The following is a 27,882-nucleotide window of genomic DNA, read 5'->3' as shown; positions in this document are numbered from 1 at the left end:
TTCACTTTGTTAAAGGGACAACTCTCCCTAGGGTGTTGTAAATAATTGCACTGCTGTTGTAGTTGCAAGTAGTGCTAAAAGGGTAACACACAGTGGCCTGAGGGCCTATGTATTCAGACTTTAGCCTTGACTAATAAGCGTAGTATCATAACTACATTTATTACATGTGTGTATATATATAATAATTTTTTAGGCCAAATCAGCAGTATGTGCACTCGGACTCTGATGACCACTCGAGTGGCGACGCCAAAAGAAAACGTTTTGCCAAAGCACCTGATGTGGGTTTCCCAGGTATTGATGCAATGCATTTATTTTATATAGGCACTTTGGAAATGATCACTGCTACAGTTAATAATAATAATAATAATAATAATAATAATAATAATAATAATAATAATAATAATAATAATAATAATAATAATAGAGTTAAACAGTTAAACAAATTAGTCTGACCATGTACCGACAAATTGAGCATTTTAATTTGATTGGACTTCTGCGTTTCTTGCAGTTATTCTATAGTTGGCCCAAAATATACAATAACATGCCAACTAAAATATGTTGTAGGACAGACCCCAAAATCAAGCCGGTCTCATAAGGCGCTAAGATCCGGCAAGCCTCCAGCTGTGTGGCCACTAGGCCAAGAACCTACAATGAATGGTATGTTGCTATGAATGTTAAAATGCGAACTAGATGACTGTTTAAACATGATTTGTAGCATCTTCAATTCTCACCCTGGCTTACCTTTTTTAGATTCTTTGGATGGTGGCATGATCTACAGCTATTTAGATTCGTTGCAGACTCCTGATCCAAATAACAGTAAGTGAACCCATATCTGTGTTCTTGTGAGGAGCTTGCTGGCAGGAGCTCGCTGGCATCATGCATGCAACAGAATACATGTTTACAATGTATGCATGTCAGCCCACTACAAAAATTCAAAGCCTTCACAACTTGCAAGCAATGTCACAATAAAAATGTGTAGTTGTACATAATGCTTTTATATTGAGCACAATTTCCACCATGTTTGAGTCGCAACTTATTTTACATTTCCCCTTTGTAGATCTGGTTACTAGCAACTACCGGCAATCACTAACTCAACATAATGTTGAGTTATCAAGCAGTCTCATAACATAATATTCTGGCATGTTTAAAATATCTGTATTGTCTCGCATTGTCTTTGATATTTTTATTAAAGTAGTATTTGGCAGTGCACGTGAAATCAGCTGAATGGAAATCAAACATTTTCTCACATGGGGGATTACAATAGCGTCATTTGCTAATAACTTTGTGTATTTCCCACTGTGTTTCAGCCGAGATGCCAGGATTGGATATTGCACAGTACCACCAGCTCCAGCAGGCCTCACATGTCCAGCAGCTGCAAGATCGACAAAGTGCAAGTAGTGGTATAATACTGTACTCTTTCAGTAACAGTGTTTTGAGAGACGGGGATACAACTCCTTACACCCCTTCCTGACATAGAGAGACGCAAGCGAGCGAGCGAGCGAGAAAAAGTGACGTTTTGAAATTGTTCAAATATACCGTTTACATATGGACAGGAGGGTTAATGTGGTTAAACCTAACGACTGGCATGGGCTGGAATATCAGTGCATGCATAAAGTGTGCATTTCATTGTATACTTGTATGCCGTGACAAATAAAACTCTTGACTTGACTCTTGACTAAACAAGTTGGTTGCTCTGTGTTCATAAAATAAATGTTATGCTGTTTCTAACACAGGGCCTTCATTTTCTTCTCTCTGATTTAGATTTCTCGCCTGGCTTTGGTAGGAGGCACCAATTCAGAGAACCTGATCAGACTGATGTTGAAAACTGCTATGACCAACGCCAATGTTCCCTCTAATTTTTTTTCGGTCTGAGCAAACACTCAAACCTCCTGAGCAGACATCAGCAACTACTGAGCAACATACGTCACCTTCCGATTAACCGGTTGGTTGATAAGCGGCGGTTTGTAAAAAATTATTTACCTTAATATCCAACATAAAAATCTACACATTTTGCTGATACACAGAAATACACAAAATATGTATTTGACCATTGACGATACAGAGCAACGTCCTCCCTCCCTCTTCTCTCTCCCTCCCTCTCTCCCTCTAAACCTCTCACCTTCCCCTCTGCTTCATTCCTCCTTTCTGTTATTCAGATACACATCATTAAAAGAAAGTCACTTGTTTCCAGACTCCTCTGGTCTGGTCTTAGCTCTTACTTAGTCCTTTCTGTTAGTCTGTGTGCACACTGCAAATAAGAACACCTGCACATCAGAACACTGCACATCAGAACACTGCACATGAGAACACTGCACATCAGAACACTGCACATGAGAACACTGCACATGAGAACACTGCACATCAGAACACTGCACATCAGAACACTGCACATCAGAACACCTGCACATCAGAACACCTGCACATCAGAACACCTGCACATCAGAACACTGCACATCAGAACACTGCACATGAGAACACTGCACATCAGAACACCTGCACATCAGAACACTGCACACCAGAACACCTGCACATCAGAACACCTGCACATCAGAACACCTGCACATCAAAACACCTGCACATCAGAACACTGCACATCAGAACACTGCACATCAGAACACCTGCACATCAGAACACCTGCACATCAGAACACTGCACATCAGAAAAGAGTCACTTGTTTACTCCTCTGTTCCTCAAAAAATAATAAATAAAATAATCCAAAGGCAGCTCTTCTCCTCTGGTCTGGTCTTAGCTCTTACTTAGTCCTTTCTGTTAGTCTGTGTGCACACTGCACATCAGAACACTGCACATCAGAAAAGAGTCACTTGTTTACTCCTCTTTCCAAAATCTGGGGATTTTGTATAGGAAAAAACATTAATCTTCACTCTTATAGAGTGTAGTGTCACCAAACTCACTGCAGTGACTGCACACATCAATGTTATCCTACTGGTTATCCTCTTGACTAGCTCGTAGAGGGGGTGGGAGGGATTCTCCAGGATAGCAGCCAGCTTCCTTCTCATCCCCCTCTCTGCCATCACCTCTAGTCTGACCAGCTCGACTCCCACCACAGAGCTCAGTTTATTCAGTTTGTTGGTGTCCCTTGAGTTGATGTAGCCCCCCCAGCATAGAAGAGGATGCTGGCCACTACATACTAGAATGACTGTCTGCAGCAGTGACACAGACCAGTGTTGAATTAACTCCCAGAGTTACTTTCAACTCTTTTTCAGGGTTTATATAGCTCCAATATAAAAATCCACTTGTAAAATAGTTAAACATTTAACACTATGCCAGTTCCTTCTTTAACTCAAAAATAGAGTTAAGGCGAGACACTGCAGGTGAATAGTCAAATATACTTTTTTTGTTGATTTTGAGATTTTGTTATATTTAGCTTCCTAAACATGTCTTCTATGAAACTAGTGACAATAAAACGTCAATAACACACATTTAGTTGTTTATTTTACTTCATTTTGCCTTATTGCATCCATAAATGTGCACATATTAAATGGGGGAGTGCCTCATTTGCATATATAAACATACATTTCAGAAAACTTGCAATATATTTTTTCTTAGTTTATATGTACATAACAAACTGGGAAAGTTTCATAGTGATATCTATTCAAATATTTTTTGCCTATTAGGGGGTACTACACTGTACTACACTGTTTGTAGCCTGTGTGTAGTTCTGTTCAGTTCAATAACATCATTATTATTATTATTCAGTTATCAGGCATGTGTTTAGGTTGTCTATTACTAATGGTTTGATTAGGTATTGTGTTTGTAAATATCTGTTTAAAAAAAAAAGTATGGCATTTTACAATACCGAACTTTGAAGGCGTTTTCCCAAAAATGAGTTTTAAGAGTTTTTCCTCATACTCTGAGCCAGAAATCTCCACTTCAGTAAGTAAGTAAGTAAGTAAGTAAGTAAGTAAGTAAGTAAGTAAGTAAGTAAGTAAGTATTTATAAAGCACCTTTCATACATGTCATGTAGCTCAAAGTGCTGTACACAATTATAGGCATATATAACGATAAAAGCAATAAAGTCACAGTGATCAGTTAAGATCAATGTTTAAAAAAAAAATAATAATAATAATAGTAACGTAAAAATGAAAATAACGTAAAAACAGTCATTTGCTTACCAGTTTGGGAGAACAGGTCCGCACAAACATTTCCGCTCAGTAGCAACCGGAAGTGCACTAAACCAATGCACTTGTATGGTAGGTAGCAATGTTTAGCTCTTATAACGCTAGTGTAGTTACGTTTTTATCAGTGGTCATAGTTGGGTCCATAGTGCTTTACCAAGTCCCATGGATCCATCAGTGGCCGTGTATTGTGGTAGAAAGAAAGAAAAAGAAAAACGTATAAAGAAAACAGTCGAAAGTTTGGGAGGTCCGCAAAAACACGACCGTTCAGCTCAGAAGCTGAGGCGTGTCAAAAACGTTTGAAAAACTGGAGGCGTGTCTCCTATGTACCCGTTCCTTCATCTAAAAAGTTTGAAAGTTTGGGAGGTCCGCAAAAACACGACCGTTCAGCTCAGAAGCTGAGGCGTGTCAAAAACTTTTGAAAAACTGGAGGCGTGTCTCCTATGTACCCGTTCCTTCATCTAAAAAGTTGGGTCCACAAGGCTTATCCTAGCCTCATGGATCCATCAGGTTTTTCCAAGCCATAACTATTTGTAAGCTAGACTGTATAGGTACGTTTTTAATTTTCCTTTAAAAATGTGTATAGAGCTGGCGTTTCTGATGTGTGTTGGTAGTGTGTTCCATAGTTTTGGGGCATAGTTGGCAAATGCCATACTTCCTATCCTTTTTTGGTTTCTGGGCGTGTCTAGTAAACCTGTAGTGGATGACCGTAGCGTTCTTGAGGGCAGATAACTAACTAGGGAATTTGCTATGTATTTTGGGCCTTGCTCATTAAGAGCTTTATATGTTAGGAAAAGGACCTTAAAATCAATTCTATGAGTTATTGGAAGCCAGTGCAGAGTGGCCAGGACTGGAGTGATATGTTCTCTTCTCCTTGTATGAGTTAGTAATCGAGCTGCAGAGTTTTGGATAAGCTGAAGCTTCCCAATGGTTGCTTTGGGAAGACCAGTGAACAGTGCATTACAATAGTCAAGCCGACTTGATACAAAAGCATGAATAAGTTTCTCTGCATCCTTTTTATTTACGAAAGGTCTTACTTTCGCTATGTTTCTTAGGTGGAAGAATGACGTTTTCATGGCCTTATTTATATGAGACTTAAAGGTCAGGTCTGAGTCCAAGATGACACCTAGGCTTGTAACCTCAGTCTTTACATAGGATGACAGACTCCCCAGGTTTTTACAAAGCACTTCCCTTTTCGCTTTTGGGCCGATCAATAGAATTTCGGTCTTGCTTTCGTTTAATTTTAGGAAGTTATTGTTCATCCACTTGTTTATTGCTAACAGACAATTTGTAATGGACTGTATGCAGCACTCACATACACCAAACCTTCCAGTTCTATTCATATCTATGTTCTGAAGGTATTTACAGAAGGGTTTGTTGATATCGCATTCATACCCTGATTTATATCACATTTTATTCCTAAAAACATGGCGAAATATGGAATTTTACCATAAAAATGGACTGAATGGAGTATTTTCTGATTTATGGAGTGATAAAAAGAGATATCCAAAATCCCCTCTGTAATAACCTTTGGCTCTAATATGTCAACAAAATGAAACTATAATTTTGAAAATGGCTTTATCCAATGTTCAGATTTCTGTCCTGGAATTATATGCAAATTAGTGTATATTTAAGTAGAGCATGCCTCATTTGCATATTTAAACAGAATTTCAAAAAACTTGTAATACAAAAAAGTCTTGTCTTAATATAAGTAATCAACTGGGGAAGTTTCATTGTGATATCTATTAGTTAATTTGTTTACCCTATTCACCTGTAGTTAAATTAACACTAAGGGGATTAGACAAATAACACTGCTCAGAGTAACATTTTTACTATTTGGGAGTGTTAATTGCACTCCCTAAAGTGCATTACTGAGGCACCATCAGAGGTCAGCATCACCATTCTCTGCATGTCTAATTCATGTTTGGAATAAAACTGCGTGATGGCCTCAACAATAGCTGGAGCAGTGCATGACGTTAATTAACTGAATGATGCATCATGCCACCAAACTCAGTTTTGTAGTTGACATCATTTTCCTCCCTGTATTTTATATACAGAACTAGCATTTTGTACACTGTGATGTCTGTGCTCTCATCTACTATCAAAGTATGAAACGGGGCATTTCGAATATTGCACATAGTCTCATTCTTTACAATTGCACTGATTGACTTCACAAACTCAAAGGCATAGTTCTTGCTCCGCCAGTGTTCTGGGATACTCACATATTTTGCCACATGATCATGGATCTGTTGAACAGACAGCATCGATGCGTTCATTTGTATGCCGAGTAGTACATTGTCAATGAGCACTTTCACTTGCTGGCTGTCAGATCTGTTCTTTTGCAACTTATTCCTGTTGTCGCGTCTCGCCCGTCCGCGTGTATATTTTCCCTAAAACGCTTTCACTTCCGCGTCGGCTGCTGCAGATTCAGGAAGGGCCAAATGTTTAGGCAAATCACAGACGCCGATACTAAAACGTCTCTCTGTGGTGCCACGCAATAGGTTGGATCGTATCCAAGAGCTAGCCAACCCAGAACATGTAAATTACGTGCATCCAAACAAACGTCTTTTTTTTTTTTTTTTTTACACAAACGTTTCTCTGCGCGACAGATTTCAGATGTGCGCGGGAGCATTTGGCCATGTGCGCGCGCGCGCACGGGCGCACCTTAGGGGGAACATTGACCAACGCCCTGGCCAGTGGGTTCAGCTGGGCTGGAAAGAAAGACAAGCGTTGTTCAGAAAGCAAGAAGCCATTCAAGCACACAACACTACAAGCCTGCATGTTTGGTGAGCTTCCTCCCCTGCAAACTACTTCATAGGTTAAGTTGAGGTAGTGAGGCATGACTGTCTGCTGGTGATTCAGAATATAATTATGCTGTTGCAAAAACTTAAAAAAAAAGTGTTATGTTGGAATAAAGTGATGAAAGTGCAACCTATAAGAAATGGACAACGTAATTGGTGAGCTTTAGAGGTGCATGGATACACATTGTATTGCCTAGATGGTGTCAGGCTAGGCGATTGCTTCTCTTTCCTGTCCAGTCTAACTGGATGCTGACTGTAGCTTGTTACTGTAGACCTACAGAGTGAGTAATTGAGTGATTAAAAAAAATCACACTCGTGTGAAGTGAGGGGTGCTCTTATTATCGTACATCATCTCACCTCTCTTCCTCACTTTTTTATTTTTGTGTCTATCAGCTGCTGCTCGACAGTTTGACCCCAAGCTGACCGACCAGGACTACAGCAAAACTGTCAAGAAGTGGCTTCATTATGCGCCAGACCGGGAGGGAGGCATCTCAAGGAACCGAAGTGACCCAAACTTAAGTCAAGCGAACCAGAGTCAAACTTAGGGTACCCCAGCACACACTGTTTCCCTGGTTAATACAGTACAAGGAATTACCCTCATGGACACTGTTCTTCCATGGACAGCATCTACTTGAATAACTTGCTGCTTCAGCCTGTTCTTGGAACCGAAGTGACCCAAACTTAAGTCAAGCGAACCAGAGTCAAACTTAGGGTACCCCAGCACACACTGTTTCCCTGGTTCATACAGTACAAGGAATTACCCTCATGGACACTGTTCTTCCATGGACGGCATCTACTTGAATGACTTGCTGCTTCAGCCTGTTCTTGCAGTGTTTTTATTTTTTTATTTTTAATTTTAAACTTTATTTACCCAGGGTAGGTTCGCTGAGCACGGATGCTCTTTTTCAGCTATGCCCTGCTTCACATTCACATAGTTCCATTCACACCTGGGAGCTGCCCAGTACAACCACAGTATGACACTGTTGGCCACTGAGCAACTCCACTGGAGCAGTTGGGGGTTTAGTGCCTTGCTCAAGGGCACTTCAGCGGTTGGTGTTAAGGGTATGGGAGAGAGTGGGGGGGGGGGGGGTACAAAAAAAATGCTTTTTATTTATCTATTTATTTAACTGTATTAAACAATATAAAACGAATTGGCCATAATTGACTGAGCAAACTAATGCTTACTGCTGTAACCTACTAATAACACTTAAGTAAATCTGAAGATTATTATATAGCAGATGCCTTGGAGGATAAATCGTGGACAACTGTAGATCATCTGAGCTCCACTGTGTTTAAATTAAAATCCTCTGCCATTGTTATTTAACCCTTGTGTCTGAAAACTAAAGTATTATTCTCTTATTAGGGGACTAAATTGAAAAACTCCATAAAAAGATTATGTTGAAATAATTTCCCACTTTCTTTTCCATAAATATTTTATTCAACTTCAGCCCTGATCATAACAATTTTTTATATTTTTTTTGTAATGAAATACTCCCACTTTTCTGAAAAGAGTTGTTAAATATGACAAAAAAAACAATATGTGGTGGTTATGATCGGGCTGAAGTTGAATAAACAATTTATGAAAGAGAGTAAAAAAAAAAACAAGATAATTAAAAGATTATGCCACATGTTATATTGGCTACAAACATAATCACTGCAAAGTTATCAAACAAATAAGAATCTGATCAGACACAAGGGTTAAGTTGTTGTTCCCTTTCTAATTTCCTCAAAAACATCTAGTCTAGTTAATGTGATCAATATTATTTGACAATTGATGCTTTTTGTTGGACATTTCAGTCATACTTTGAACTCATAAATGTATAGTTAAAATGATTGAGACAACGCAATCTTGTCTTCGTTGTGCATGAATGCGTGTGCTCACCACACACGATACGTGTGTCACTATTCTGGCAGTGGCTATATATAGTATTGTTAATGAAAGGTCTGTTATAAGGTCTGTTATTTAATGTTTGTGTAAACGGTTAACTGGTCACTGTGGAAGTATGATGAGACCCTCTTGAAAGAAAAAAATATTTTTTTTATATTAAAGCCATGTTGTCATTTTTGTACACACATTTTTGGAAATATGGTCATATAAGAATTTTGAACAACAATAGTGTGATAGCTACCAGTATCACCTATATCACACACATAGCAGAGCAGTGAGCTACTAGCATCACCTATATCACACACATAGCAGAGCAGAGAGCTACCAGAATCACCTACAGATGAAGCCTTTAGTTTTCATGGACACTTTGCCGCGACGGGCGCATGGTGATGTCACATCATTGGAATTCATTAGGAAACCAGGCTGCTGTTCTGTTTTATGCCACCAGGAGGCGCAAAGTCGACGGGCGGCGGTCTGTTGACTTCCTCATTCATCACTGTGCCTTTGTGTTGATAACAGACGAGCCACTGCCAACGTTGGGACGGCGCGAGATTGAGAGACTTGTTTATTGTGAATTTAAAATACGCTGGTAAAGTGGGGAGGGAGACTTGTTCATTCAAGTAAGATATAATACAGTATTATATGGCCACCAGACATATTCTCTCCGTGAAATTGCATTTATCCGTCGCGCAAAAAGCTGTTTTCTTTTACTTTGAAAAATGGTCACTTCCGCCTCAGTACTGAGCTACAGTTGAATGCAAATACGTTGGTAAGCTAGCGAACATTGCATTCCTTATTCATTTCAGTAACGTTATGTTTTCAAAGAATTAAGGACATGTCAACAACAGGGTGGATCTGGAATGCAACTATGTCTGGATTATGCATTGAAACTCTGGATCCATCTGAACAGCTGTTTCAGCTGGAGCATTTTATAGACAAACAACCACTGTTTAGGGACTCCAGTATCACTCCCTGGTTATTCTGAAACCCATTGAGACTATTGCTTTATGGTCGGTAGGCCTACTGACACTTCCTGTATTAAGCTAGGCTTGCATAAGGGTTTGGTTATAACTCATATGAATGTGTGTAGCCTGAGCAATAAGTGCTATGAAATTGAATGTATGGTCAAAGCTAACTGGATTAATATCCTTGCCATCTCTGAAACGCACCATGATGATTCCTTCTCTGATTCTGCTGTAACTATAGAAGGTTTTAATATTTTTAGAAAAGATAGAAACAGGTTTGGTGGGGGTGTGGCAATCTATGGTCAGAATCAATTACCTGTCAAAACACAATATGATCTGATGAAGGTCAACATTGAAGCTATCTGTGTGCAGGTTCACCTGCCCCATCTCAAACCAATTCTAGTTTGCAGTTTCTACAGACCTCAGAGTGCAAATGCTACATAATGTTAATGATTTGTGTAATATGTTCGATAGGATATCGGACGAAAACAGAGAAATATTCTTACTTGGGGATATGAATGTCGACTGGTTGGGAAAGCCATGTACCAATAGGAACAAGGTGCTCTCTTCATTACATACTTGTAATCTGTCCCAAATTGTCATTCTTCCCACTAGAAGTATAGATAAGGATGGTAGCATTTCATCTACATGTATTGATCATATTTATACAAACGTGCCAGGCCAATGCTCAAAGGCAGTCTCTGTTCCTGTAGGTTTCAGTGACCACAACATCATAGCAGTCTCCAGAATGACGAAGGTCCCAAAAGCCAAAGCAAAAATTATTGTCTCACGGTCATATAAGAGTTTTAATGTAGAAGGTTTTATTAATGAAATGTCGGGTATAAACTGGGAGGAGGTATGTTGTGAGGATGACCCAGAGGTTGCACTGGACTTATTTATGTTGAGGTACATGAGTGTAGCAGATAAACATGCTCCTTTAAAAAAGTTCACAGTCAAATCAGCCCCATGGATAGATAGTAGCTTAAGGATTTTAATGAATGAGAGAGACATAGCCAAAAAAGGATCAGTGTGTTCCAGTTCTGCAGATGACATACAAAAGTACTGTTCCTTATGTAATCAAGTCACAAAGTTAAATAAGGTGGAAAAAAAGGGAATATTTTAAACAATGGTTATATGATGTGAGAAATGATGTTAAAAAAATCTATGGAATGTTTTAAATCAAATTATGGGTAGAAAATCCAATGTCTGTACACCTTTTGTTGAGTCATATGGAATTGTCCTAACCAAACCATGTGATATTGCCAACCATTTTAATGATTTTTATGTAAGTAAGATATCTAATTTTTACCCAGCTGATGGGTAAAAGCAAACGCTCACCTCTCAAGACCTTCACAAACAGATTGTTGTCAGACAGGACCTGTTATTTCCTGGAAATCTAAGAAACAGCCTACAGTTGCTTTATCCCACATGTGAAGCAGAATATATGGCATTGGCAGCTGCTACACAGGAAAGTTTTTATCTTGTGCATTGATTGATTGATTGATTGATTGATTGATTGAAAACTGTATTAACAGATTGCAGAATGGGTACAGTACACAGCTCAATACATACAATTGTTAAAGGGATGCAGACCAGAGAAATACTTTCGTCTTGTTTACATCAGGGTCCCCCATTTTCAATTCGTCATAACATATATGACATACACGATATACAGATAGACAGTACTGCTACATTCATACATTTATGACATACCAGATTTGCAAATACAGTACTGTTTGTGATACTGTGTGTGTGTGTGTGTGGGGGGGGGGGGGGGGGTTGCGCCGCATTCCAATGTCACACCTACATATACAGTATAGTCACTCTACCCCCATGTTGGGATGGAGGGAGAGACGAGACAGACTGAATGAATTAATGAAAACTTGTTTTCAAGTTTAATGTGCATTAGATCTCTTGTTTTCAAGTTCAATGTACATTAGATCTCTTGTTTGCAAGTTTAATGTACATTAGATATCTTGTTTTCAAGTTCAATGTCTGTTGTGTAAATGGATCTTAATCACATTAGATCTCATGTGTTCCAAGTTCAATGTCTGTTGTGTTAATGGATCTTAATCACATTAGATCTCTTGTTTTCAAGTTCAATATCTGTTTGGACATTTATGCTGGCCTGGGTTTAACATGATTTGTGGAGCTTCCTCTGGTGTTGTGGTTGTGGTATTCACTGACCTTTGGGAAGTATTTTGACATGTACATGGGTACCTTAGTCGTATATAGTGTATCTTGTAGACCAGGCCCATTGCAAGTTGCTGTACTCTGTCGTCTACTCTAAGCCATCCTAGGTTGTCAAAGTGGGCAGGGGTGAGGTGGGTTCTAGGGGTAAGGTCAAGTAGAAGTCTGACCAGTTTGTTTTGTGATGTTTGTAATCTTGTTTTTAGCGCCTTTGAGGTGCTTTGGTACCATGAGGTGCAAGCATAGTCGTAGTACCCTTGAATGAGTGCTCCTGCCAGAGTCTTCAGGGTATTCTTGTTTACCAGAGAGGAGATCCGGTACAAGAATCTAGTTCGTTGGTTGACTTTTTTTATTACCTTGGATGCCATTTTGTCACAGGAAAGACAAGCACAACACCAGCCTCTGCCACAGCGATGCATGTCTGCAAGCTCTCTCTCGTCTGTTGTGCATTAATGTATTGTGTGTTTATAAGCAAGTATTACACCATATTCAAAACACGGTCCTCTCAAATCACCATGTCCTCCAACACACAACCTAAAGAAGTTTGACATCCAACCAGAGTGCAAATGTAACAGTAAAGTGCAATAGTGATATACAATGAACAGGTTATTAAACTCTGTGTAAAATATATAAATTAGTACTACTGAGTAATAGTGCTAATCACTACTCAGATGTATGTATAGAGTTGTAGTATAATACAGTGATACTTTGTTGCGTTGTACGCAAGTTGACTAGTTCCGTTATAAATGCTTATGTCATAAAGGACAGTTATTAATGTGATACTGCATTTGCACACATTTGTTACACCTGATTTTGTAAGAAAGTGGTCTGGACATGGTTGCAGCCATTTGTTTTATTATTAATTTCAATTTGGAACGTCACACAACTCAAGCAAAGTAATAAAAAAACATTATCTTTGTTGTTCATCAGATCTTAATACAAAAAAAGAAAAAAGGCATAGTAGCATAGTAGATAGTAGTATAGACATAGCAGCATAGTAGGTAATAGATAGTAATACATACTGTACTGTAGTCAGAAATTAAACTTTACCAAAAGAATAATATTCAAATGATATTATCTGTCTAACTCGCCCGTCCACTACGGCTGCTGCAGATTCAGGAAGCGCCAAACGTTTAGGCAAATCACAGACCCCGATACTACAACGTCTCTCTGTGGTGCCATGCAATAGGTTGGATCGTAGTGAGCTAAGTTGAAGACAATGGTCGAGGTGTTTCCTGTTTCATAATACGAATTTCATAATAAAAGCGGCCTGCTTAAAAAATAAATAAATAAGAGCTCGTGCCGTTTCAACGTTGACAGTTATCAATCGCTTGCGCTCCAAGGACATTTTATAAAACGAGGCATACAATATAATACTATGTATGTGGTCAGAACACAGTGCATTTTGTCCATTCGCTCTCATTCTCTCTCTGCCTCTCTTTCCCTTTGTCGAGGGCGGAGCTCTTCCTGAATGAACAGAGAGCAGGCACGTTGTCACCAGCTGTATTCGAGCGCCCTCGCTGGTCATTGTTACCGTTAACGATGCCCAAACGGTCCCCAAACAGTGGTTCCATGACTATTTTTGGCTTCATCAGTATATCACAGACATAGTAGCGGAGCAGTGAGCTATTAGCATCACCTATATCACACACATAGCGGAGCAGACAGCACGGCAGCATCAGCAACATGTCATGTCTGTTGGTAACACAACATTGTAACTAAATTAAATGTGTCAAACAAAAAAATAAATTAGTCCTACCTTAAACGATTAATTGAAGCTCAAGCTTGAGGCTGAGGCATCAAGATGGATCGACTGGTCGTACAATGTCCGCGAAAAGGTTTGGTAGCTTTTTTCCACGACTGAAACCCTGTCGTCCTCCTGAACCCTTGCTCATGGTGAGTGTTACCAAATGCAGGCGAAGCAGAAAGCCTGGCCATGACACAAACTATTATTCCAGCCAGGGAAATTCAGCAAACCACTCCTGCATGCATTTATGAGCAGGTACATGTAGCTGCCAGAGAAAGTAACGTCAGCTAGCAGTAGCTGGCAGTCTCCATCCCCCCTGGCTGAGCTAAACACTGACTGGGAGCTTATTAAATTAAATAGTCAAGCTTATTAACACTTTCTGCGCCAAAAACGTCGTACAACGGGTTTGAATTTCATGCGAATTCTGCCAGATCACGGCGTACGACGTTATTTTGATCATATTTCATATTTTCGCCATGGTATTCATATTTCCCTCACGGAGGCTGGTCTGATGCTCTGGTACTCGGCACAACTCTGCAACGCTTCAATACTGCCGCCTGGTGGATGATCGGCGAGTTGCCAAACCGGAAATGCCGTTTGGATATCGGTGCGTCTCCTAAATACGTCCGGCCACTCGCTTATCGTTGCGGGACTCAAGACACACGTCCATGTGTAGCGATCACTGCCATAACTCAATAATCGACATGATTTGGGCTGTTATTATTATTATACAAACCGGAAATGGATCGCCTCGATCCCCATCAATTAACTGGGATCTTTTTGCTCCAGTGTCATCGCCCAACGGTAAGAGGAGGCTGACATTACTTTCAGCCTGTTTGTTTATTATTATTATCCATACAAACTGCTCTGATCTATATATCACCCATACTACATGAAGCATTTAACGACGATCACAGAATTATAAACGACCCCCCCCCCCCGTTCACCCGCGCATGATCAGTCATAACGTTTAGGACCATGTACAGTTGAATTTTCTTATATAGCATGGATCGGTATCAAACGGCATTTGATAATCTATATATGCATTTATGCCTATATCTCACGTTCTAGGAATTACTGCAGAAACGATAAAAACATATTTATATTCTAGACGGTATTTTTGTATGAATGTGTGAATCAAAAAGTTAAACGTTCCTACATCCTGAACAATAGATAATCGATGTTGAATGGGCCATAGTAATGTCAATTTAGCAATACAATTAAAAAAGTTATAGCCCGGTAAAGAAGGTAAACATATCCATAGGCTTAGACAGGTGGCAGTGATCAAACATTGATGGATATAAGCGTGGCAGTTAATGTGTTAAATGACACGTCTCTCAATTGACAACCTTGTTAGCTTTCTGTATCATAACGTTAGCTTTCTGTATCATAACGTTAGCTTTCTGCATCATAACGTTAGCTTATTAACACTTTCGCGGCCACTGGGATGAGTCTAATTAATCACAAGAGGACCATGAAATGTAAACAGACGTGGGGCTGTTTGTAGAGCTAAATCTATACTTTATAGTATTGCTATCTGTCCATTCTCATTGTGAATTGAGACCATAAACCGTCCCTTCAAAATGGCTTAAAGAAAAAAAAATGTCATCAATACGTTCTCATTTTATAGCGCTGTGAATATAAGCATTATACCGGATTTGGTCTAGTATATTTCCTGGAAGCCGAGATAATGGGCTAATAGCTAATAACGTTAAATCCAATGCCATTTCGGTTATAGATCATCATCATCATTAGGTGGCTTCTTCGTTCCGAAGGTTGCCTATCACTCTCCAACCCATTCTGTCCCCACTTCTTCTCTCCAACTCTGTGACTCTGCCTCTCACTCCGCTCCAATCACAGACGTTGTCTACCCAGCCTCTTCTTGGTCTTCCACTTCCTCTCTTTCCATCCACCTTCCCCATCACCACCTTCTTGAACATCTCCCCGTTGGATCCTCTCAGAACATGCCTGCACAACTCCATCTTTCTCTTTTTCAACCTCTCCAGCAGCTGTCCTCCTTGCATATCCGCTCTTCTCAGTACCTCCTCATTCTTGATCTTATCCTTCCATGTTATCTTCAGCATCTTCCTCAGCGTCCACATTTCAAAAGAGTCTATCATCCTCTTTGCCTCTTCATTCAGCGTCCATGCTTCTGCTCCGTATGAAAAGATTGACATACGTTTCCAAAATCCTGGTCTTCGTTTTCCAACTTATGTTTCTTCTGAATAATTCTTTATGGTTCCAGAATGCGCCCTTTGCAATTCCGGTTCTTCTCTTAATGTCCATGTTAGCTCTTCCACCTTCACTGATCCAGCTTCCAAGGTACATGTACTCCTTCACTTGTTCAAGTTTTTCTCCATCCACCTGTATTTTACAAACAGTTCCTGGTGTTTTTTCAATGATCATTACTTTAGTTTTCTTTGTGTTTAGCGACATTCCATAGTTTTTGCATTCGACATTCAGCGTATTCATCATGGCCTGTAGATCTTCTTGACAGTTACAGACTATAGCAGTGTCATCCGCGTATATTATATTGGTGATGTTCTCTTCGCCAAGTTTTACTCCTTTCCCCCCTCTCAGACCTTTTTTCATCAGTGATTCACTGTACATATTAAAGAGTACAGGGGACAAGATGCGTCCTTGTCTTACACCCTTCTCCACGGGAAGTCTCTTGATTTCTCCTTTCATATTCTAACATTAGCCTGCTGCCTCCAGTATAAGTTGGCAATTATTCTTCGGTCAGAAACTGGTTTTTTGAATTCTTCCATTGTTCTCATCAATATTGTATGTTCAACTCTGTCGAAGGCCTTCGTGAAATCGATGAAGCAAATATACAGCTTTTTCTGTTGGTCTATCGATTTTTCACCAATGATTCTGAGTTGGCAGATTGCATAGATACGCATATAGATACGCTCCAGTTAAAACTCAAACTGCATATGATCGGCACGATCCTCACGCATGTATGCATGAAAGGGGGGGGGGGGGCGGGGGACGTCGTTTCTGATTATCGATTACCAATAACCGCGTTAGCCTCATTAGCCTCATAGGCCGAACGCCTGGATGGCTATCAAAACAAGGCCCGATCGGGATGTACTTTACGTGAAAAAGATCTTACCGTGGTCCGGTGGGATCCCCCTGAGCATTTCCCCGTTATCGATCGCCATCTGGTAGATCGATATGTCCATTGGCTGATGATAAATCCCCTTATTGCATGGTGAAATCTGCGATGCAAAACGTAATCCAAGCTACATGCTGCACATCTAGAATCCTGCTAACTGAAATCTCCATTGAAAGTCAAAAAAAATACTGATCCGTTCAGCCACAGGGCACACTGCATTATCGCGATAGCGCCCCTAAGAGGATCTGGCCGGTATTGCACCTTCTCGAATTCATAGAGTAGGGTAAATCTGCAGTGCCGCTCGGCGACCTTGAATAGGTTATTAAAATGGAATAAAAGCAATAACAACTTGCCACGGATTTATCCGTGCTTCTGTCCACAACGGGTGGAATCGAAACACGGATATATACCCCCATTGTGTTAAATGACTAGTCTCACCTGATACCTTGTTAGCTTTCTGTATCATAACGTTAGCCTTCTGTATCATAACGTTAGCCTTCTGTATCATAACGTTAGCTTATTAAATGACTAGTCTCACCTGATACCTTGTTAGCTTTCTGCATCATAACGTTAGCCTTCTGTATCATAACGTTAGCTTTCTGCATCATAATGTTAGCCTTCTGCATCATAACGTTAGCTTTCTGTATCATAACGTTAGCTTTCTGTATCATAACGTTAGCCTTCTGTATCATAACGTTAGCCTTCTGTATCATAACGTTAGCTTATTAAATGACTAGTCTCACCTGATACCTTGTTAGCTTAATTCATCATGAGAGAAATATGCAGACGCACTTGGTTGGCTAGCGCCGCTAGCAGTGTGTTAGCACTTGGGTGGCTAGCAGCAGAGCCACTTAGCCAGTTAGCTTTCTGCATCATAACGTTAGCTTTCTGTATCATAACATTAGCTTTCTGTATCATAACGTTAGCTTTCTGTATCATAACGTTAGCCTTCTGTATCATAACGTTAGCCTTCTGTATCATAACGTTAGCTTATTAAATGACTAGTCTCACCTGATACCTTGTTAGCTTCAATTCATCATGCGAGAAATATGCAGACGCACTTGGTTGGCTAGTGCCGCTAGCAGTGTGTTAGCACTCGGGTGGCTACCAGCAGAGCCACTCCAGTTAGCTCCCATTAGCGATTCCTAATTTCCACTCCACATTAGCGTTTAAATTGCACAAATTGCTCTTTCCTTGAGTTGACTGTCCGCGTCCTCATGATGTGTGTATGTCCTTCCGCCTCGATCTCACCTTGACGTTGAATAAATATCCCACGCCATGCGGGCACTTCTCTATGCGTTCCATATGGAAACGTCTGTCCTGACGGTGCCCGTCCGGTATAACCTTGATTCAAAAAAGGATGTCCCAGTTATTGAACGCCATCTGGTAGATCGATATGTCCTTTGGCTGATGCTATATTCCTTTACTGCATACTGAATTCAGCGTCGCAATAACTAACTATTCCATGGGGTTGGGGGCAGCCCTGGTGCTGCTAGCTTCGTCCCCCCACGAGGCTCTGCTGTGGCTGCTTCGGTCGGGTCGCTGTTTTGTGTGATAAATGTATCCAACGAACCTCTCATCGAGTTATTGAACACTGGCCCTCGGCAGTTTGTATTTATTCAACTGCCGGAGGAAGAGCATCCTCCCCTGGGCCTTTTTAAGCAGGCCCGTGATGTTAAGCTCCCATTTCAAGTCCCGGGAGATGGTCATGCCAAGGAATCTGGGTGTCTCCCAGTATGATGGGAGGGGGCATGGCTGCTTTCCTCCTGAAGTCCACTACCATCTCCACTGTCTTTTTAGCATTGAGCTCCAGGTTGTTGCAGCTGCACCAGCTCTGCAGCCATTCGATCTCCCTCCTATAGGCCGACTCGTCCCCCCTGGAGATGAGACCCACCAGGGTGGTGTCGTCAGCAAATTTCAGGAGTTTGACCGAGGGGTGGAGAGAGGCACAGCTGTTGGTGTACAGGGAGAACAGTAGTGGGGACAGGACGCAGCCCTGCGGGGACCCGGTGCTGGTGGACCTAGAGCTGGAAATGCTCTTCCCCAGCTTCACCCGCTGAGACCTGTTGGACAGGAAGTCGGTAATCCACCTGTGAGTGGAGGCCGGCACCTGCAGCAGGGATAGCTGGTGCTCCAGGATAATAATAATAATAATAATAGATCAAATTTATATAGCGCCTTTCATAGAACCCAAGGTCGCTTTACAATCAGGACAAAAAATAGGGCAAGGAAAGTAGGGGGGGGAGGGGGAAAAGGGGATGAGGGAAAGTAGGGGATAATGGACCTAATTTAATCTAAAACTAACTGATGGGGAAAGCCTTGGTGAAGAGGTGTGTTTTTAGAACGGATTTGAAGGTGTCCAGGGTTGGGGCGTTGCGGATTTCGGGGGGGAGAGAGTTCCAGAGGGTAGGGGATGCCACGCTGAAGGCTCTGTCCCCAAAAGTCCGTAACCTGGTGCGAGGGATGGAGAGGAGACCTAGATCAGAGGATCGTAGGTTCCGGGATGGAGTGTACTGGTAGAGGAGATCAGACAGGTACCGGGGGGCGAGGGCATGGAGGGATTTGTAGGTGAGGAGCAGGAGTTTGAAGGTGATGCGGAACCTGACTGGAAGCCAGTAGAGATGGATGAGGGTGGGGGTGATGTGCTGCCAGGGCTTGGGTGGAAGGATAGTGTTGAAGGCTGAGCTGAAGTCCACATACAAGATCCTGACATAGTTGCCTGCGCAGTCCAGATGTTCCAGCGTATAGTGCAGAGCCATGTTCACAGCATCCTCTGTGGATCTATTGGCTCTGTACTCGAACTGCAGCGGGTCCAGCACAGGATCTGTAATGAGCTTCAGGTGGGCCAGGACAAAGCGCTCCAGGAGTGGGGGGATGGAGGTTGTGGCCGAGTGGGTGAAGGAAGAGGGCGGGGGGAACCTCTTTCTCAAACCTACAATAAAATGTATTTAGCTTGCTCGCAAGGGGGAGGCTATCAGGAGCCTGTAGTGACTTCGGCTTATAGTTTGCAATGGTCTTGAGGCCTTTCCATACGGAGGAAAAATCTTTGCTTCAAGCATACAGATTGATTTGGCGCCGGAAAGTCGAGAACGAGTCAGTGCGCCAGTGTAAATAATGAACAAACTTTTATAATGATGGTAAAACACAAACTGGTACAGACCACAATTACATTTACTTAATCATTTTGTTAATTAGTCTCATACATCTTTTTTTAATTACTCATAAAATAAGAATAATAAAAAAAAATCTTATCAGAGCCGAGAGCAGAGCTGGGCTGGCCAATCAGGGGTGGCAAAATGCCCCCCCCCCCCCCCCCCCCCTTCTCCCCTGTGGGTCATGCGTAGAGAGGGAATTTAATCCACAACCCGAAAAAAATGCATGTGTGTTTGTTGCATTATAATTTAGCAATGTGTGCTACAAATACAATTATTCTTCCTCATCACCAGTCATCATTCCAAACTAATTTACCTTTTTTCTGTTTTAGTGTTTTTTTTAAATACCATGAAACTTTTTTAAACCATCAGTATGTACTTTTTCAGCAATATAATTAAACAGAAACATAAATTAATACACTGCTCCATTTAGACTCATTTATTTTATTTACAGTATCTCAGCCCTTAATGCATTTCCTTGAGCTCTTTTGCATTTTCTAGTGAAGAAGGTACAGCTGGGTGGTAAAGTGGGATATAATTCCCTTGAGACAGTTATCTCCAGCCCCAAAAAGTATAGTCATTAATTGCAAAAAGATTCGCCATCTGTGTGAACGTGAAGCTTCCAGATCACAGGCGTTGGTTTATGCAAAGTTTTATTAAATATATTTTCAAACATAAAACCAATGTCACTACCTGTTAAGCTGTAGCCCTATTTTCTGAAATTCCGCCTAAAGGTACATGCCTAAGTAAATGGAAGATTGCTCCACTTCTACAAGGTCAATTTGCATGTTCTTGGTATCTAGGAACATCTAGGGACCTGGCGGTATGTATTCCCAGTGTCAGAAGTATTGTGTCTGTTACTAGGCTTGAGTAAATTTGTGATGAACCAAAGGAGAATATAAATTATGATTTTTTTTGCATATTTGCCGGTGAATAACACCATGAAAACATTGAGGTTCTTTTGATTACACTCACTGAGCTCATTCAGCACCTTCTTGAGATCAAGTGTACAGAAAATCTAAGCAAATTAATAAAGGGAAGATGATTAACAGAAGGATTTGTAGATACAGTAATAAATTATAATCCATTTTAATTATAAATTCATATTTGACCTTGAACTTGACCTTGACCTTATTATGGCCAAATCATACATCTATGGATAGGGAAAAGGCTCCTCTTTCCAATGGCAGTGTTAAATCAGGATTTAGTGGTTTCATCACGATTTTACGATAAAATGTATTCCGATTTTTCCGATAAATTCATATTTTCGGTAAATCTTAAAAACATCGGTAAAAATGAAAATATACACTTTGACTGCTGTTTTGATAGGGTTAAGCCAGGTCTTTACTATTGGCTACATTTGAAAAATAAACACAACATTAGAAACTCTTAACATCCAACAACATGTGGGCCCTATTGAGGACGATTTGTGACGCGCCACTTTGCCGACCTCTAGCGGCTCGGTGTGCATTGCTTTTAATATTATATATAATATATATATATATATATATATATATATAATTAAAGCCCTATTTGTTACCTGTCGATTGTCGTTTCAGGCAACGGAATCCGTTCAGCGGTTCTAGAGTTACATGCCGATATGTGAGGCACGCACCAAAGTACACGGCAGAGTACAAAGTACACAGGGCTCTAGCTATGTCAATCATTTGGCGATCTTGAAAATGTTTGGACAGGGTTGTAGCCAATGAGTGTGGCTTTCCATGTGGGGATCTAATATGGTCTGTATTGATCGATTTATGATAAAAACAGCTTAACCCTACAGCTTAACCCTTTCACTACCACACTACAGAAGGTTAACCCAGACATGTCGTGTGGCAGTGAAAGGGTTGACTTACTTGACTTAAGCCTTTGCACTCCCTGCGGAGCATAGGCCATGACGATTTCTTTCCATGTTGCATGGTTTTAGGCCTCCCGAACGATGTTGTGCGATCCCAGTCCAGCCTCTTTCATTTCCCCTTCCCAAGAACGGCGCCAGGTGTTTCGAGGCCTGCCGCATTTCCTCTTTCTAGGTGGGTTCCATCGTAGGGCTTGCCGCGTGATGTTTGTGTCTTCCTTTCTCAGGGTATGGCCTATCCACATCTACTTTCTCTTCTTTATTTCTTCTGGCGGGGGTAGTTGTTTTGTGCGCTCCCACAGGTCCAGATTTGTAATGACATTTGGCCATCTCACTCTTAGAATGCGGCGGAGGCAGGAATTAATGAAGGACTGTATTTTCTGCTTCAGCCCTACGGTTGTCTTCCAGGTCTCCGAGCCATACAGGAGGACTGATTTAACATTGGAGTTAAAGATCCTCAGCTTTGTGTTGGTTTCTATTTCGCAAGACCTACTCGACCAAGTAGGTTGTATGCCGTTCTTGCTTTTCCGATTTGCACTCTGATGTCTTCTTCTGTGCCACCCGCTGTATCTACTACGCTCCCAAGGTAGGTGAAGGAGTTAGTTTCTTCGATGGCCTCTCCCTCTAGTTCAATGTTTTGCTGGCACTTTGTGTTGATCTTCATAATCTTGGTTTTTAACCTATTGATCTTCATTCCTAGAGTTGAGGCTGTTTCCTTTAGTTTGTTGGTCTTTTTTTGCATTTGCTGGTGACTGTGTGATAAGAGAGCTAGGTCATCTGCAAAATCGAGGTCTTCAAGCTGGTGCATCAGTGTCCACTGGATGCCGTTTCTGGCTCCTTCTGTTGTCTTCTTCATGGTCCAATCAATGGCCAGCAGGAACAAGAAGGGGGACAGCAGGCAGCCTTGTCTCACTCCGGTCTTTATCTCAAACGGGTTTGAGGGCTCCCCTCTGTACAGTACCCTACTTGTCATCCCGTCATATGATCCTCTGATGATGTTGATGTACTTCGGTGGGTTTCCATAGTGCTCCATCAAGTACCATAGACTGTTCCTATCTAGACTGTCAAAGGCCTGTTCGAAATCGATGAAGTTGATGTACTGTATAAGGAGCTATTCCATTCCAGGGACTGTTTGATGATCATCCTCAGTGTGGCGATCTGGTCTATGCATGACCTTTTTTTCCGGAATCCTGCTTGATGGTCTCTGAGGAGCATGTCAATGGCAGTCTTCATCCTATCTAGAATTATCCGGTTGAAGACTTTGCTGGCGGTTGAAAGTAGCGTGATCCCCCGGTAGTTCTTGCATAGTGCAAGGTCCCCTTTCTTTGGTATCTTCACTATGTAGCCTTCTTTTAAATCTTTGGGTATCCTTTCTTCTTGCCAAATTTTCCTCATGAGGGGATGGAATGCTTTGATGCTTGTAGTGATGTCAGTCTTGAATGCTTCACTCGGAATGGTGTCTGGTCCTGCTGCTTTACCATCTCTCAATTGTGATATTGCTTTCCTAGTTTCTTCTTTTGTTGGGGGGGGGGGGTCATTTTCAGTGGGAGTGTGTCTGCTTGTATATCTGCTGGGATGATCGCTGGTGCTCTGTTGAGCAGCTCTGTGAAATGTTCTACCCATCTCCTTGTTTGTTCTTCCTTTGTGGATAGTATGTTTTCCTGCCTTGTCTTTTATGGGCTTCTCTGATATCATCCTTCTCCCGAAAGCTTCCTGGTGATGTTGTATACCTCTCTCATGTTTCTGTGCCCCGCTGCTTCTTCTGCTTGTGTAGCAAGCTCTTCATAGTAGCATCTCTTGTCCGCCCTGACCTTTTTCTTTATTTCTTTATGGATCCTGTTGTATTCCTTTGTGTGCTTCTCCTTGGCTGCTCTCGTCCTCGCATTGTTGAGGTGGTCCTTTGCCCTTTTCCTCTCTTCCATGCTGTCCAATGTTCTTTAGGTGATCCACATTTTGTTTTCTTTCTTTCTTCTTCCCAGACTTTCCTCGCAGGTTGTTTGCCACATGTTTTTGATCTTCTCCCAGCTTTCGTCGATTTCTTCTTCCCCACTGCCCATTTCAGCCAGGGCCTGGAACTTGGTCCTCAGTGTGATCTGGAAGTGCTTCTGGTGTAGTTTTTCTTCCAGTTTCTTGGTGTCATACTTTGTTATTCTGTTTCCTGAGGTCCCCGTTTTCAGATTCAGTTGTACCTTTGCTATGACTAAGTGGTGGTCTGATCCCACATCTGCACCTCTCTTTGTTCGCACATCGAGCAGAGATCGTCTGAACTGCTTCCTGATGCATATGTGATCGATTTGGTTGCATGTTTTCTGATCAGGGGACACCCATGTGGTCCTGTGAGTTTCTTTATGTGGGAAAAAGGTTCCACCAATTACCAGGCTGTTGTCTGCACAGAAGTCCAAAAACATCTGCCCATTTTTGTTTCTGCAGCCCCCTCCTTGCTGTCCCATGACTGGTACGTATCCGTTGTTTTCTTCTCCCACTTAACTCCTCCTTTGACTCTTCTGTGGCATCGTTGGTTGGTGCGTATGCCACAATTATCCTGAGTGTGATTCTTGGATGAGACGTTCTGAACTTTGCTGTGATGAGTCTGGAGGAGACTGGTTCCCATCCAATGAGAGCCTTCTCCGCCAGTGTTGAGAGCATGATGCCTACCTCCTGCATGTGTGGGGCGCCTTCTTCTTCATGTCCAGAGTACAGTATCTGTTTTCCGGATGCTAATCTGCTCTCTCCTGAACCTATCCATCTTGTTTCATTTAAACCTAGTATGTGTAAGCTGTAACTTTGCATCTCCTTTGCGATGTTGGCAGCTTTCCCTGCTTCGTACATGGTGTGCACGTTCCATGTTCCAATCTTTGTAGGTTTCCTAGTTGGGAGGACATTCAATCTCCTAGCTTCCCAGAGGATTTGGCTAGCAGACGTCATATTTTCCATTTCGGATCCACCACCGGGAGACCTTGCGCTCAAGTTATCTGTCAGTGTTTTCGTAATCAAAAGTTAACCTCTGAGCGGGGGATTGGCCTACCCAGAGGTGCTTTTTTGTCAGGGTAGTGCTCCCTTAGCCCTTTGCCCTCTCAGGCCCACCGGGCAGTGGTTGAACCATTCTTCGTCTGTTCCCTCACCTGAGACCAGTTTGCCATGGGTGACCCTACCAGGAGCACTAGGCTCCAGACAACATAGCTCTCAGGATCCTAAGGACACGCAAACCTCTCCACCGCAATGAGGTTAGTGAAAGTGAAAGGGTTAACCGTATGTATTTCGCAGTGAAAGTGTTAACCATTTGGTAGTGTGGCAGTGAAAGGGTTAACATGTTAAAATAATGTTTTTTTTGAGTATCATTGTTTTAAAATAAAATGTCACACATAACAATCTGTCGACTATCATTTCGCTGCTGTCGGGACAAGACCTCATAACTCCAAAAACCCAACTTTTCAGCAGATGAAAAAAACTAACACAGATTTGAGGGTGAATAGAGTTAGGAGGTTTAGACAGATGATCGGTTTAATGCTTTCCCATTGTTTAAACTTTGTAAAACCCACACACACATATGGAGGATGATCTACGGAGTTGATTTATATAATAATTATTTTTTTCAAAAAATTGACTTATGAGGTTTTGTCCCGACAGCAGCGATTTGTAATGTGGGTAAATCGGGTCAAGGGTCTGAATACTTTCGCAAGGCACTGGATATGACAGTAAGACATTTACAACTCTTGTAAACATCTTAGTTGGTTACAAATACATACAATGGATTATAATCTTAACTACCCACCTCATACTGTACAGTAGTCTACCCATGCGATAGCATTAAGTGTTGTATATTCCGTATATATTCAGCATATCTATATTTACATTTATATTCTTATTCTATATATAGATTTGTCTGAATATACCTGCATATAACCCCTCTATATACTTATACACCTGCATATAATCCATAGCTCTGTATGATAGCATGTACAAATGCTGTATATATACCATATATATTTTATTATCATGCATAGAGGCTCACAGGGCCTTCTCTGAATACCTTGAAGGCCCTGAGAATTCGCCACTGATATATATATATATATATATATATAAATATATATATATATATATATATCCACACCTGTCTGTATTTACCTGCACATAGTCCTTCAACATATCTGTAGATACTAGGGGTGGAACGATACGCATTCGAACCCGTACACCATTCGGCATGAACTCCACGGTTCGGGGCGTCTGTGTATTGTACGGTTCAGGGGATGCGCAAAAAAAAAAAAACGTCATTTGGCACGGAGGTGAGAGAGGTGGCGCGCTGGCTGCAGGCAGCAGCAGCACTGCAGGTGCTAGTCAGTTTGTGTAAATGCGCAATATAAATCAATCTTCATTACGACTTTAAAAACATAGCCTTTAACATTACATAGGCCTACACACATCTTGCCATAACGTTAGCAGTTTGTACAACACAACGCACGTTTTAACTATGGTAGCCCGCCAGCTAATACAGCCAATGAAATGTTACCGTAGCTACTACAGTAGCTAGCAGAGGAGAAAATGGGAGTCTGAGAGGCGGGGTGTTTAAAGACAATGTTAGGCGTTTATTCAACATCCAAGAAGGCTAACATACAACTGTGTTTACTAACTCCAACCGGGACTATTGTCTCTTTTCCACTGCATCTTATCAACTCTATTCAACTCCGGTAACGTTAGAGTCGAGAAGGTCTGTGACGCTAAAATGTCTGTGCGGTCCCCCAACCCATAGATAGTTCCAACTCACCGAATTACATTAATCCACCACAGTTGCACTCAATATTTAAATAATGTTAGTCTAAATAAATGTAGACAGATAATGTACGTATTTTAAAAATTTAATGAACAGAGGAGTTTTGAAACAGTTTTGAAACAGTTTTGAAACAGTACAGTGTGTGTGTGTGTGTGTGTGTGTTAGTTTGATTGATGCTGCAATTTACATTGATGGCCTTCTAATTTGTGTATTTATTTATTTTAAATAACAGTGACACTTTTCCCTTTGATAAGAAATCCAGCCATGTTCCTTTCATTGTATTTCAAATACTGCACTTTAATTTTAAGCGGAAAAATAATCTTTCCATTAAGAACTGCCAATCAGGGAATTTAAATATTGTTGACATTGTTTTTTTGTGTTTATATTAAAGAAAAGAAAGTCTAGTGCTGGGTGAGCATATAGTTTATTAAAGTTAATTATTGAAGTTAATACTTCAAATGTAGCCTATATTTTTCAATCAGTTCGGTCTTTGTGTGCCAAACATTATTTAAGGCTGTAAACACTGTAACACTGTACACGTTTTTATTTTTATTTTTTAATAAATGAGAAGCATGTTTAGATTTTTGAGTGTTACATATTTTTTAAAATAAAAAACAACGTATATCGAATCGAACCGAAAACCGTTAGCCCAAAACCGTGATACAAACCGAACCGTCGATTTTGTGAACCGTTCCACCCCTAGTAGATACGTCTATATTTATATCTGTAATGTCCTACTCTCACTTTACGCTGCTGGCCAATATGACTACTACCATACTGTATTTACACCTGTATCACATATTGTACTACAACTCTGTACATACATCTGATTAGCACTACACTCAGTAGTACTAATTTGTATATTGTGTACCCAGTTTAATCACCTGTACATTGCAGTGGTGGCTGGTGAAAGATATTCTAGGTGGGGCGGTGCCATGTTCAATCAGTTTCAGTAACTACAGTATATAACCAGACCTGTAAACTGATAAGAGGTGAAAAAGGTGACATGTTTGTAAACCAAACCCCTGTAGGGGTGTGTGGGGGCATTGTCCCCCAGAAGAAAATCGTTGTGATTTTAACATGTAAACGAAGCACTCAGAAAATAAAGGGAAAAGACAACCCGTATCCGGGTCTGACAGCACTACAATTACATTTTCATATCATAATATCATAACGCAGAGGCTGAGACTCACTTTATTTTGCTGCCGGTAGTCGCGCTAACCCTTCGAGAAGCGTTGTGGTCCGGGCTTGAACTTTTCATA

This window comes from Notolepis coatsorum (genome assembly GCF_963971535.1).
Source record: "Notolepis coatsorum genome assembly, chromosome: 4".
Taxonomy (NCBI): domain Eukaryota; kingdom Metazoa; phylum Chordata; class Actinopteri; order Aulopiformes; family Paralepididae; genus Notolepis; species Notolepis coatsorum.
The sequence above is the reverse complement of the archived record's forward strand: the minus strand, read 5'-3'. Positions refer to the sequence as shown.